Source organism: Phoca vitulina, unplaced genomic scaffold (genome assembly GCF_004348235.1).
Source record: "Phoca vitulina isolate PV1807 unplaced genomic scaffold, GSC_HSeal_1.0 scaffold11, whole genome shotgun sequence".
NCBI lineage: Eukaryota > Metazoa > Chordata > Mammalia > Carnivora > Phocidae > Phoca > Phoca vitulina.
The window spans coordinates 32,940,223-32,955,655 of NW_022589714.1; positions in this window are offsets into that span (position 1 = coordinate 32,940,223).

Sequence of the window (15,433 nt, forward strand, 5' to 3'; positions counted from 1 at the left end):
CTCTCTCTCTCTCTCTCTCTATATATATATATATATATATATATACAAGAAGGGAGAGAGGAAGGGAGAGAAAGGGAGAGAGAGAGCATCTTGGCTTTATTTACTAAATCTCTTTCAAAGAAGAAGAAGGAGGAGGAGGAGAGGGAGAAAAGAGGAGAAAGAGAAAGAATAAGAACTGTAAGAATAACCCTCTGTCACATAGTTCTGACTAAAAACTCTGAGGACTTCTCACATAATGGGCTCATCTCTACCACTACTTCAATAGTATACATGATGACCCAGTGTCTTTTGATGAATGTTAAGCGTTAAGTTGCTTGTTTTTCTTCCCTAAAGAAAGAGCCAAATGCATTGCCCGTGCTTTGCTTTCCTTAATGCCACTATTGTGCAGGGATTCGCTCAGCAAGCTAGGGGAATAGCATGTGGATATTGAATACAAAGAGGCAGCAGGTTCCAAATGCAGCCTCTAAAAGAGGAGACTGTCCCTGTACCCTGCATGGGATAGAATGAAACTGTGTTTTGTCCAAAATTAAAAAGCCTGACCTGCGGGTCCTTCGAGGAGGAAAAGATTTCCTACGAAGGTGACATCTGGATTCTCTCCCTGCTTCTGCTACTGCTGCTGTTTTTACCACCATTTTCTATATTCCTTTTTTTTTTTTCACTGCAATTGTCAAAATTTAAGTTTGAAAATAGGTTATCCAGCCCTCTTGTACTAAATAGTTTGGATGAGGGAGAAGCTTATGATTTCCCAAGCAGATATATTTTAAAAGGGTTAAAAGGCCCCACTATTTCTTCCAGAAATTTTAATAAGCATATAGAAATAGCCAGCTGGCTAATCCTGGGAATATCCCTCCTCCCTGTTCATTTTATAGAAAGATCCTGTGGTCAGGAAATATAAAGCTTTCAACACATTGACCACAGCTAGGATTATAGCCTCATATGGTAGAGCTTTTTCCCACTGTCTTTTTCTGGGTGTTGGCAATCTCCTGCCACCCCCTCACGGGTTTCCAAGTCACCTTCACCCTTCACTCACCGGGGAGAACTTCAAGATTGACTGCACTAATGAGGGAGTCTGGAATTGAGACATTACATGGAAATCCATCAGTGTGATTAAACTTAGCATGCACACTGTGTGTGCTTGGTACTTTCAAAGAGGCTGGCTATTAAATGGCTTCATATTTTTATACCTTTTGGCACCCTCATAAAAGGACTTAAGGAAACAGAATTTTTCCTTCACTGCTACAGATGGACTAAGGCAAATCTCTACTAAGAAGCTATAAAATAATTTGAAACCTCTCAGGTTCATTGATAAATCAAGTCATTGGCTCTGCAGAATATTTTTAAATGTATAAAAACATATATTAATAAGGTTATATTTGTATGTAAAGGCAGACATGTGGTGGGAAACCTATTACATTGCAAATAAAATAAAACCTCATTAATTCAGAGTCACTTAGATCAGAATTTCTGATGTAACAAAGATCTGACTGAGCGAAGTTTGCTTTACCATATCAATGAAGAAAAGACTTGCTGAACAAATTACTAGTGTAAATAAAGATTACAGGGAGAGTATATAAACTGTTTAAGAGAATACACTGTTTTCAGTATCCTCCAGCACTTGGGGAGCACCCATTTACATACAAATAATTGAGAGTATAATTACAAGGCAATCTTATGTATTAATCAAAGTTAGTACTCTAAGGACTTCTAAAAGGAAGATTTAATTATTGCAGGTCCACTTCTATATACTCGAAAGAGGTAATACTGCATCCTTTTAAAATATTTTATGGTTCAAACTTCTCACAAATGTATGCACATCTTTGTCCAGTTGATGTAAATTAGTAAACTTTTAAAATATATATCATGCTATTATACATTCATATGCTAGCTTTATTGTTTTTGCATTTTAAGTACTATAAAAAAGTATGTGTGCATTTCTGTGGCATATATGGATACATACTTGCATTAAGTATGGCAGTATGGAATGATAGAAAGAGCATCAAACTTATATGCTCTACCACTTTCCTGCAAGGTGAGCTTGGTTTCCCAATCTGAGCCTAGGTTTCCTACCTGTAAAACCAAGAGAGGTGCTTTAGTACCTATCTTACATCTCAAACTTGTTGCAAGGATCAAATTAAATGTTGTTACTTAAATTAATGAAAATACTTCATAAAGTGAAATGCAAATGTAATCATTTTATCTATATAATGGATACATATCTTTGATTTAGAAGGAAATGTTGATGAGGCATACCATATTAAAATATCCAGATATAAATTTCAAATTCATTATTACCTGAAAAATATACTATGTCCTGGCTTGGGGCGAAACTGTAGTAAAGGAAATTGAAGCAAACACCTACTCATTCTATTTACCACCTACAGTGCGGCATAAGGGATTGAAACCATAGGTATTTTAGCAATTTGTAGAAATCTTTTAGATTTTAAAAATCTGAGATTCCTTATGTAGGTAAGTGAAAATCTCACAAGTGGACAGAGTTTGGGACACACAGGATGGGCCAATCCAAAGAGCAGATAAAACAGTATGCCCCAACCAAGAGCCTTTGCAGCCCAGTTCATCTAACCAAGACCTATCACAATGTCTAGCACATAGGAGGCACTCAACAATAAGCTGGTGTACAACGATGTCTTTTGGCCAGCTATCAGCTAATCCTAGAGAGATTCACAAATGCAGGATCAACATACTTGCCTTTAAGGACAAAAGACTGTAAATTTTACAAGGTAAAAGACCAGATCTATCTTATTACTGATGTATCCCCAAATCCTACAACTTAGTAACTGCTTAATAAGAATCTATTTGATGAATTAGCAACTACTATATGCCATATTTTTTTAAGGGCATTTTTTTTCTCTATTTTTTATTGTTATGTTAATCACCATACATTACATCATTAGTTTTTGATGTAGTGTTCCATGATCCATTGTTTGCGTATAACACCCAGTACTCCATTCATTACGTGCCCTCTTTAATACCCATCATCAGGCTAACCCATCTTCCCACCCCCCCTTCCCCTCTAGAACCCTCAGTTTGTTTCTCAGAGTCCATAATCTCTCATGGTTTGTCTCCCCTATATGCCATATTTTATGTAAGTTGATTAAGACATGGTCTTTACACTTAAAATTTATAATATAAGGCAGCCAGAGAGAGATTTTTATAATGAGACAATGGGGTAAGTGCCATATTTTGAAGAAAGTGCTCTGAGAACATAAAGCATTGATTTGTTATCCTAGTTGTACATTAGAATCACCTGGGGATCTTTTGAAGCCATACCAGTGTCCAGATCAAATATATGAGAGGGTGGAGCTTGGACATCAGTATTTTTAAAAACCATCTCTGGGTGACTTTAATGTGCAGCCAGGTTTGAGAACCATGGGAAGAGAAGTTAAAGAGTATAACAGGAGGTAAAAGAGTCAGGAAAGAAATTTTTCTCAGATGAGGTGATATTTATACCAGGCCTGTTTGTCCCTATGATCCATCAAGCCCAGAAAAATGCTAAGATTTCTTCTGCTTCCAAATTTCCAGCAGTGTCTCCTCTCCAGGGACTACGAAGGCCAGCTCCTTCCATACACTGCTCTTCCAGACCCTGTGAAGTTCTAAATCCCAAGGACCTAATGGGGCAACAGAGGGTCTTAAGAGTTCTAAATAGAATTCACTAGGGAGTAAGATTCAACATCTCAATCTGCAACAGGGCTGAAAGAAAAGGGAGGCAGGGAACTTGTGACTCTCAAGTGGATGAATTGCCTGATGTTGCCTAATTTCTTCACTTTGGGAGTTCTTTATATGTGGTCATACTCAAGGGTGTGTGGTTTTATGATTTAATGAGGGCTGGTATGATCTGAGAAGTCAAGGTATTAACTTTGTCATAAGTTTCAATCATCTTCACACTTAATGTTAACTTACACTTGCTTTTATTTAAAAGTGAACAGCCTGGTCCACCATATTAGGAAGGAAAACAATGGAGTTTTTTATCTTATTATCCTGACCCTCCAATCCCAATTAAGTCGGAGGAACAATTTTCACCCTCTTCTTATAATTAATGCCAAAAATTGCAATGCCAAAAGAACATCCATTATAAGAGAGCTGTTTTTCAAAATACTGTACTTCAGTCATATGGGATCAGAATTTTTTTAAAGCCTCTTCTTCAAAACTACTAAAATATATGTAGAAAAAAATCCCACAATCTTATCTAGAATAAAAACCAAAGCCCTAAGACCTTCTATAGAGGAAAAAGCACTTTGGAACTAATTGTGGTTCTACCAGGAGCTACACGCATAAGGTTGGATGAGCCATTCCCTAAACATCTGTAAAATGAAGTGTTGAGGTTGATGATGTTAGAATTTTTTCCATGTAACCATCCTGTCCTACTTTAAATTTAACATATTAACAACAAATCCCAAATACATCCAAGGCTGGCAAGAGAATATCCTGAGGAAAGAAAAAGCCAATCCTCCCTCTAGTGTTATCAAACTTTGTTTACTGATTTGAACACAAAAAAAAATCACTCACAGTTTGACCCACCATCAACATCTTTGGATGAGTCTTTTATGTGTTACTCTAAGTATCTTAGCACCAACGCAGTTCTACCCTGACCAGGTTATGAAGAATCTTGGAAGATTTTATACATATATGTATAATATAAATAATATATATAAGTATATATATTATATATATATATATATATTACTTTTGATGAGTATAGGCAGCCCAGATGGACTTTATTGGTTGCAAGAAACTTTTTCCTAAACAGCTATTACTCATCTAAATGGAAGATCCACAGCCCCTGTGCCTCATTTTTCCACGTAAGTATGGCTGTGTGTAGATAAAGTGAAGGGGCTGCTAGGCAGTAAAAGGCAACATACAAAAGGTGCTGTTATCATTACTGTTTTAAGTCTCATCATGCTTATTCAAAGACTATAAGTCAATGAATAAAAAGGATACATGAGTGGAATGACAGGACAGGTGGTCCGAAAGGCAGCCATACTTCCAAGCTCACCACCAATGGATCCAACAAGTGCGTTCATCTCAATTGTGCATTTACAGACTTAGCAGAGCCTCAAAGAATTCATGACCACCACTGCCTCTGCAAACTCAAAAAAGGTGCTTCTCAGGGAGCATAAACTCCTCCCTTCATCCCTATATATTTCATAGGCCCTTCTCTCATGTTAATGAGATTTTAGATATAACCTACAGGATCCCTAAAGTGCTTGCTATGTGACCTTTGTGGCCAGGGGCTCATGGACCCAAAGGCTTATCAAGGAACCAGTTGGACAGAAAAGGAATTTAACATGTGTTTGATCAGCATCATGAATTATATTATTAAACTAAACCAGGGTATAAATCATGGCAGGTCCAAAGGAGAATTAAAATCACCCAAATCTTCCCCATAGCTGGGAAGGACCACAAAGGACCTTACTGATTATAAGGTTAGAAATGACATTTTCAAGTTCCCATCTGGAGGCATGTTTGTTTCTTGCTGTGTAAGTTTGCTCCTGAGTTCTTCAATGGTCTGTTTTGAAAGAGTGAGACTGACTGAAACAAATGCGTCTGTCTTAAGGACTTAAAAAAAAAAAAATCACTGAAAACAATGTAGGGATATAAATGTCTGCGCCCACAGCCAAGATAAAAAATGCAAAGTCTGGGCCACCTTGCCTTTAATTTTCTAACTGCTGTTTTGTAAGGCTGTGTCATGCTTCTCAGTTCAAACACGCTTTGGCTCTTTATTATTCATGGACCTTTTTCTCAGTCAGTGGTGTTGAATAATAAAACAGCCCAGGATCAAATGGGCCAATTCTCCACGCCTGACACCAACTGCTACTGTTCGCTGGGCTCTGCCAAGCGTTGCCTCTGATAATGAGTGGGATTTGGTTAAACAGTAAATTAATGAATAATGAAATATCCAGGTTGATCAGTTAGAGAGCACGCTTGCTTTGCCCTGGGCTAAATGCTTGGGGCAGAAATTACTCTCAACCGGCACTTGCCTGGCTGCTGGTCTGGATAACTATTTTACAGCCTATTGCTTGACAGAATGCTGGGGAGGGGTAAAACCAGTGGGGGAGAGAAAAGGAAGAAGGACAGAGTTATTAACAGCAAAAAAAAAAAAAGAGAGAGAGAGAGAGGAAGAATAACCTAGTTATCACCTTGTAGGTTTCTAAACTGCATGTGTAAGAACAAAGTCACAAATATGATCTGGAGAAGTCAGAGTTCCAAAATTCCCAACATGTGTTTAACATCAAGGAGAAATGGTGAATGAAAACAGTCTTCTGTGTGTGCTTATGCACATATGTGATTAAATGTAGAACAATTCAACTACAAACTCATGTTTCTGTGTGCACATTAGAGTGATGACATGCACAGAAGCGATCCAGTGTCCAGTGGACAGGAAAACACTAGCCTTATTTTAGTTTCATGCTCTGGTTCTTAAACACACACCCTTCTACAAATTTTAGAACATTAAAAATGTTTCCAAAACAGCTCCATTTAAAAAAGTTTCACTGCAGCGGTACCTGGGTGGCTCAGTCGGTTAATCGTCTGCTTTCGGCTCAGGTCATGATCCCGGGGTCCTGGGATCGAGCCCCGCATCAGGCTCCTTGCTCAGTGGGGAGCCTGCTTCTTCCTCTCCCTCTGCCCTTCCCCGCCCCCACTCCTGCTCTCTCTCTGGCTCTGCTCCCTCTCTCAAATAAATAAATAAAATCTTAAAAAAAAAAGTTACAATGCAACTGAGATTCCAGGAGATATATATATTACATGCAATATGTAATAGTCCATAAATAATATAGTCTATAATATAGTCAGTTTTCAACTTTAACTTCACTGAAGAGTTTTAAATTGTTATGTAGTAGGGCACCTGGATGGCTCAGTGGGTTGAGCATCTGACTCTTGTTTTCACCTCAGGTCATGATCTCATGGGTTGTGGGGTCGAGTCCCACATTGGGCTCCTCACTCAGCAGGTAGTCTGCTTGAAAGATTCTCTCCCTCTGGCCCCTCTACCGCTTTGCCCCCTCTCCCCACCCCCTCCCCGGCCCCACTCACACTCCCTCTCTCTCTCTCTCAAAATAAATACATAAATCTTTTAAAAAAATAGTTATGTAGTTTCATGCATGGATGTATAACAGGTTTGCTCATTCATATGAGGACATTCATATGTCCTTTACAAGAACCCACCTTTGCATCATCAGAAACCCACAGAAGAGTGCCAAGAGGACAACACATACTAAGAAAACATGTTCTTTCACCCCTGACATCTGTTTGGGAGATATATTTCTCTAATTGATTATCCCTAAAATATCTTATTCTTTCAGAACTTTGACCCTTTCAAATGTCCTCAAGATTGGTGGATTTCACAATTTTACACACCAAAAGCTAAAATACTTTTCAATCAATTAACATGTCAAGTTGTTTGGCTTTGGCTTGATGATAGTTTGTTCTTAGGTGGAAGAGAGAGAAGAGCCTTCACAAAAGTGGTGGGAGAGGGAGCACGTATTCAGTAACCTAATTTAATAGTCTTCACAATTGGAAGGAAACTCAGAACAAGGCTGGAGAGAGGTGGACATTATTTTCTTTTTGTGGTAGAGTTGACAAACGATAGGATTGTTTTTAAAAATTTTACACAGGCTAATAAACAAAGGAGCAATATGAATTACCTATAACTTCAGTGTACATCATTACTATGCTCAATTCCTCAGGTCCTATCAAGCAGCAAGGCCAAGTGGCTGGTATTCCCCTAGTTTCATCCTGCAAAACAGTGTCATAGACAAGTTTTTACCTCTCCACACTGGCAACCAAACCCCTCTCCCCCAAGAAAAAATAAAATGCTCTAATTGTCTTTATTACTTTCAGACATTGTCCACCAAACACAGATGTTCACTATTGAGAATTAAAGGAAGGGTAAAAGGTCACAGGGACCCAGATCAGCTAGATCCTTCTTTGGATTATTTGGCCCCATTGTCTTGAATGGCCCTTATTTTTTTGAAAAAGAAAAGAATATTTAGATTGAACATAAAAGTGAATGAATCACTCAGGGGGCCCATTTTGTTGGTAGGGCTCATGCCTGTGCCCCCTGCTTCCTAAAGACAGCAAAAGGGAAAGTGTGTGAAACAACACATTAAAAAGAGTAAAGTGTGCTTCTGCTTCATCTCTTAGAAGTTTTCTATCTTTAGGAATCTCTGGCCAAAAGAATTTGGTCTTGAAAACAAGAGCCCTAAAACGTAGGATGTGAAAAAAAAAAAAAAAATCTTTCCAACACATAGGACTCTCATGGCAAAGAAAATTTCCACTGGTAAGTGTTTCACTGTGGCTGTTTTCTGTTTAGTCCAGGTTTTGGGGACTTCCCATATTGTGAATTGTGTATGTGTGTGTGTAAATAGCTACAACACCCCCCCCCCCACAAAAAAGGTCTCTCACCTAGTTTCCTTGTAGAATAATTTATAAAGGAAGATAACATATACACAAAATTCATTCTGGTCCACGATTAATACCTTGACCTCAAAGTTAGTGCTGCCCCCCCCCTTTTTTTGCGAGGGCTGATGGAACACTGAGGTTTGGTTTGGTTTGATATTGTTTTCTTTGTCTTGACTGTGATTTTCCCAGCCATTTTGTACAACCCCTTCCGGCCCCTTTCCAAACCTAGAACGGTTGACATTTCAACAGTAAAAACCACCGCTGTGTAGAAGCTATCTAAAATCCTACTTCCTCAGAAACTCGGATTATGGTCGCACTCACTTCCCACTTGAACAGCCACGGGGCCCTTCCGTAATCAGGTGTTCCCAAGCTGCCCAGCCTCTAATTGCTCATCCGGATGCCAGGTTCTAGTGGCTCAGGACCCAGTGGTTCACACGGTGAGTGCTAGAACTTATTGGGTTGACTCGATCCTCCTTCACTTCCGTCTCCCGTAGTACAGCTCTGACATAGGTCAAGTTTCCACGCTAGAAAAGACTCGCACGCCCAGTCTCAGTCCCAAAGAAGCTCCCCTTCCCACGTCTCTATACACCACTGTTCTTGTGCCAGCTTCTCTTCTCTGGTCATTTGAACAATGTCCGTACAGGAAGAGACATTTGACTGTTACAGAGGGCGGACTCTGACCTCCCCAAAATATTCGCATAGATGCCCTGCCCATGCCCGCCTTTCAGTTAAGTGTGTTGGCTAATGACATTCGACAGCCACATCCTAGAAACGTTGTCTAATATCTCCACTAACAGGCACGTCCGGGACGCTAACTGTGGGCGAGTTACAGATGACTGCCAGAGTTGCCCTCCTTGCGGTCTGGGCAAGTCACGCTTTGCTAAGTCCATTGGCTATTGTACTGCTTTTTGAAGTTTTTAAAAAGCATTTTTATGCAGAGGCCACTCCCGGCAGCAGGTGTGACCCCTACTTGGGTCTGGACGCCTGTCGCCTGAGTCAGTTCCAGAAGGCAGCAGACCTTCAGAGAGAAGAGAAAAGGCGAAAAGAAGCAGGGTGGGCAGAACCAGCAAGGTTTCGAACAAGTGGGCAAAAAATCACCGCCTGACCTTGCTAGCTTGTGACCTGCGTGGAACGTATTGAACTTGTGTGACAAAACTGCTCCTTCAATCTGAACGAACACACACACACACTGCAGCCGTTTTTTGCAAACTCGGCGCCTCCATCCCGAAGGCGCACAGCAAAAATCCTTGCAAACCCGTGCCGCGCCCTGGGCAATAGCCGGGGTTGGAGCTGCGCCCCGGAGCGCCGCGGCGCGCGTGTCCGCGCGTGCGCGATTCTTGACACCCTGCCCCGCAACCCGGAGAGCGTGCCTAGACTCGGGCAGCTGCGCGGTATGCGTGGGCTCGGTGGAGGCAGGGGCGGCGCACGCGTAGTACGTGCGTGCGCACGCGGACACCTTGCCTGGGTGTGAGTGTCACCGCTCTGGTGCCCAGGCTCAACGTTGCTGTCCGCGGCTGCGTTCTGAAAACGTGCGGGAAAGGCGGTGGGAGTGGCCAACTAGTGACCTGAGGCAGGGCAGGGAGGGATGCAAGCAAGAAAGTGGACCCCAGGAGGCGTTTGACTGACCTCATCCTAAAGAAGCGACGTGGTTATTTATGAGCCCTGATTTAAAAGTAGTGGCTGCTAGGGAAGTGAAAAAGGAGCTCACCCCAAGCTATGAGAGAAGCTATAGTCTCAAGAATGCTGTTTATGACGATATAAATCAACGTGGAGCTTGTGATGGGAAATATGGAGAGCGTGAGTTTGGGATTAGAAACAAGGAAACAAAGTCAAGAAGGAAAAATGAGTTTTCGCCCCCTTTTTCCACCCCACCCCCTCGTCCTCTGCCTCCGTGCATTTCCTTCCTTCCCCAGGAGGCTTACGATTCCAACCAGGAAGTTAGCGAGGGGTGAGCACACCCCGTCCCGGGTCCAGTCTGCCGGAATCTTCCCCAAGTTTAAACGAGGCTCGTTAGAGGGCGAGGGAATACATGTAAATAAACAACTTGGAAGATTTATGGGAAGGAGTTCAATTTTATAGGACTGTATTTATAGAGCCAGCGCTGGCTCACTTATAAATAGATTAATGGGAAGCTAAAATTAATGGACTTGTGAGCTACGCGTTTAATTTCTGAGGCTTCTACATGACAGACAACCGCCCTCCCTCGAAGTCCAAGCATGGAAGGCAGCTTGCGTCCGGGAGTCCTGATCGCCCTCAGGAAGGGACACATCCCTTCGGGCCAGCACCTCTCTAGGGTCTCTAAGCTCTGGCTGCCCCGGGGTCTTCGGGGAGGGACCCCCTGGGGCTGTTATTTGCAAACGAAGGAAAAGAATGTGGCCTCATAAAAAAATAATCGAGTCTTCCTCCCAGCATTATTTTTAATCAGGGCCCTTAAGCCGCTAATACCGGCGGGCAGGCGGGTTTAAGGGGGCACTGTAAGCCGCTCAACCCGGCTGGCTGCCTCCTAGCAGGCAGGGGAGGCAGGGACACTTCCTCCAAGGTTACGTAGGGTGCCTGTGCAGGGCTTGTGGTCAGGGTCCTCTGCCTAGCGGTTCCAACTGTGGCTTTTCTAACTCCCTCTTGCAGACTGGTAAAGCAGTAACAAAGGGACTGGGGAGCTGTGACGAGGCCATTTTGTTAGGCAAGGCTGTCTCAGGCTTCCTACCCCTTTCCTTCTCTTTCTAGTTCTTCCTTCCATGTCTTCCTCTAGTTCTCTTTCTCACATTTGGGACCCTCAGGATCCTGGGTTTTACCTAGTAAAGATGATTGTCTCAGATACTCTCCTTGTCAAATGGTGGTGGGAAGCGGGGTGGTCTGGAATTTACCTATGGGATAATAGATGACAGGTCTGTTTCACCAGAGCTGGAGCTGACACTTCTTTAGGAGAATTTGCCACAGGAGATGGAAGTTACTCACCACTTCTTTTGTAGAATCCCAGTGGTAACCAAGCCCTCACTCTCCAAAAAGCAAATGGAAAGGGAACTCAATGTAATACAGTTGAGTCAGAGACAAATACATATAACTATTTTCATTATAGATAAATGGATTGCATGGCCTCTTAATCACATTTCCCTTGCAATTCTTTCCTTCCTTCTACTTCCCTTCCTTTTCTGGGGGGGGGGGGTTCTATGATTTAGTCACTTAGAGTTCTAGCCATGATACCCTCCCCCCCCTTTCTTTAGTTAATAAGGAAGCCAAGAAGTGGAAAATCTCACATAAAGCAGATTCCATTGTCCCTTCTGTCTTTCCCTATAGGGAATTCCAACTGGGAATGATGCACCTGAAAAACAGAAAATTGATATGGGAGGCATATTATTAATTAACTGAGCACCAACTACATGCTAAGTACTCTTATAATCTGGAGTTATCAAGATTCGACTTTGTTGATTATCCTTAAATGTATATACATGTTACTGTTTCTGCTTTTTATAATTAAACCAGGCAATATTTGGATGTTGGAAAGGACCCTAGGAGGCCCACATTTTACAGATAAAGACCTTGAGGTCCAAAGAGAAACAGTGACTTGTCCAAACTGTGTAACATCTTGGATGACTTTACTTTCCTTGCCTCAGGGAAGACGCCCAAGCCTTGGGATGAAATACAGATTGAGAAGATGTTTGATCACTGCAGCCCATTAGGGCTGGGCTGCAGCCCATTAACCCAAATGAGAAAAGCTCTGGCTTCTCTAGGCAGCCTCTGAGCCTAAGGTAAGAACCAACCTCCTAAGACAACTATGTCTTTTTCCTCCTCTGGGTCAAAGGAGCTGTTCCTCATTTGTTTATGGAGGGCCTTGCATAGCTGGTGAGGTCAGGGTTGGGTTCATTCCTGAAATAAGCCAGTTAACTCCTCCAGATCCCCAGGTGTGGGGTGCAGGAGCCCATACCTGGCCCTGTGGGCATCTCCTGCACCATTTTCTCCAAGGAACACCATGCCAGAACGCTATCCCATTAGCAGTGGGAGGGGAGCATCATCTTTGACTTGGACCCAGAGCCCTTTAGTTACTGGGACACAGAGTCTTTCAGTTACCTGGGAAGTAAATTTGACACCTCATTTTTTTAAAGGGCAAAAATAAACCAAGAGATGCAGTTAACATGAGCTTTTATTGCAAATCTAGTTAGAAAGAGGAGAGAAGAGTGTCAACTTGGAATTAAGAAAATAAAAAACACCTCCTAGTGAAAACAAAAGTATCTGTTTTTCTAAGAAGCAAAATTTATTGTATTTATGCTGTAATGAAAACATTGCCTGTGTTTTGGTGAGAGGAGACAAAAAGGAAAAGAATTCTTGGCTATACTTTTTTTCTGTTTGTAGAATTAAACAATGTCCATATTCAAGAAACTGAAGATGAAAACACAACAAAAACACAACAGTCTTTTTATTTGTGTAAATCAGATCAACACTGGACAATAAACCAATTTCTACCCATTACCATAACAGCTTGTCTATAAAGAACAGAAAAATTCAGATAGGATTCTACCTAGGGTCAAGCGTTTTTTTTTTTTCTTGTTTTTTTTTTTTTAACCACCCATTCACAGAGGTATAGATTCACAGATAAATAATCCCAAACTACTTGCCATATTTACACATTCCCATTAAATTAAGCATAAATAAATATATACAAACTTAACATGGATACCCTCCAGAACTCTTCTTCCGAAGAGTCAATAGATTGATATTTCTTGATTGTGTGGCAAAAACAATGTTAGTGAATTAGAGACCAACTCAACAGTGGAGTCAATTTTGGCATTTAAAGAATTGTGTTCATTCCACTTTTTGAAAGAAAACAAAAATGAATTTTGATATTTTGATATTTCTTCTTACTCTTCTTTTTCTTTTCTTTTCTTTCTTTTTTTCTTTATTTCTCTTTTTAGCCCCGATAATTTAACATATATTGGCACAGGAGGGGAAACACTGTTTGGGCTCTTGAGGCAACATCAGATGGTTTAAGATTATTATTTCCTTTCCACATAATGTATTACGCATACAGGATATCAGATGTGATGACAAATTCTCTATAAACACTCTAAGTAGGAAGGAGTTGCCCTTTTAAGTAAGGCTTTGTACCAGAGGAACAGTGTGTAGATAAGTCCGGGGGCTTCAGGTTTTCCATTCAACCAAAGTTTTCATAGGATATGAAATAATTGCTTGAGAGAAAGTGGCTTCCTTGGCCAAAGAAAATAAAACAGCCAGATCTTTGAAAGCCTCTTCAGTTCTTTATGTGGGGGTGGAGAAAGCTAAGGATGTGGAGCCAGGGAGAAGGAAAGAAAATGCAAGATAATTTTGGGAGTGGGGGTGGTGAGAGAAAGTTACTTTCCCAGTTTGGGGGAGAAATTAAAGATCATTTTGATGGTGGAAGCCTCTCTCAGAGAGCTCCTCCGCCTTTTTTTTTTTTTTTTTTTGCTCCCCTGAGACCCATGATACCTGTAAGAGGAGGCAGGGTTGGACAGAGAATGGTCAGGAGACCTTTGGAACCTCCAAAAGGAACTTGCAAAGTGGAAAGTGTGAAGGCAGCGCTGCCACATCCTGACTCCTTTTTTCTATCTTTAGCTGTTTTGGTTTGGGACTAAGCATTCGGGAGGGGGCACGCGGCAAGGATAAAATGTCTCAAGAGTGCAGGGTGGAGGAAAAGCTGCAACTCACCTGTTTGGTTTGAAAACAAAGCTCAAAAGGGCTTGTTTTAAACGTTTCCCTTGACTTAAAAGGCAAACTCTTGCGTTAATCCTACTGTTTATTGATTTATGGGCCCAAGGAAACCAAATCTTTTAATAACTCAATTATCAGATAAACGTAGCGGGCCTGGCTAACGAAAGCAAAGGGGGCGGGGGTAGTACATAAAAGGAGAAGTGAGGGAGCGGGGGAGGCAGTGGGCTCTCTCCACGCGGGGGGGGGGGCGCGGGAGGCGCGCAAGGGGCTCTATTTAGCGGGGGCGCGGGAGGAATACTCGAATGAGGGCGAAGGGCGATGAAGAGAGCCTGCATAGCCAAAATGGACAATTCGTATCCCATCACCCGCCTTTAGGAGCGTGAGGAGGGAGAGTTTTCGTCCTGCCAAAAGCTGGGGAAGCTTCCGATTCCCCGGACATTTCTAGGCCACTTGCCCTCCGGGAGCAGGCGCCCGGAGCGGCCGCTGGTAGCAAAGGGCACGGGCAGCGCTGAGACCCCTCCCCGCCTGCAGCCCGCGTGGCGCCGCCCCATTACCTACTGGAGAATGGGGCTTTCTCGGTCGCCTTAGCCCTTAGGGTGAGACCGAGAGCGAAAAGGGCCCGCGCGGCCCGAGGCCCCTCCAGCGGCTGATTCTATGTCCTCAACACGACTGGGCGCGAGTGGCCCACACGCTCTCAGGACCTGCACAGTAAGAGCAAGGCGCGTCCATCGCGTCTCTCGCACGTCACACGCGTGGGGCGCGTTGCCCTGCAAGGAAAGGAGACGATGGTTTTCAGTGTGGTTTCTCCTGGCCTTTTGCAATCAGAATACATATAACGCAAGCGGCCAGGCCCTCCGACAAAGGCGCAGGCTTCTGAGCTGGGGAGAGATGGAGTGTCTACACTCTCCATTAGGTTTAGTTCCCAGCCTTTGTACTTCACCTCGTCTAGGGCTGAGCCCTGCACACCCAGAAGTCCCCAAAGGAGCTAGCGGTAGATGGGCTGGGATGTGACCAAAACCGTTGCTTGGACCTTCCTGGTGATCTGAAACCAGCTCCCTAACTCCCTCCCCCATAAAAGTGTCAGCGCAAAGCTCTCAGCAGGTGCCTAAACCCCAATCCTCCAACCTACCCCCAAAGCCAAAGCCCATGGGGGCAGCAGAACTGAGAGTCCCAGTGGATCTTAAGTGTAAATCCTGCAGAACAGACAGGATCTTTATCTTTCAGGGTTGTTGCAAAGGTCCTAAGGTCTAGTTGGTATAAAGAGGTGCGTGTATCAACACTAAGTTTAGAGACCACTGGGGGTGGATTTCCCCACTGCTTTGGGGAGGGTGGGGACAAT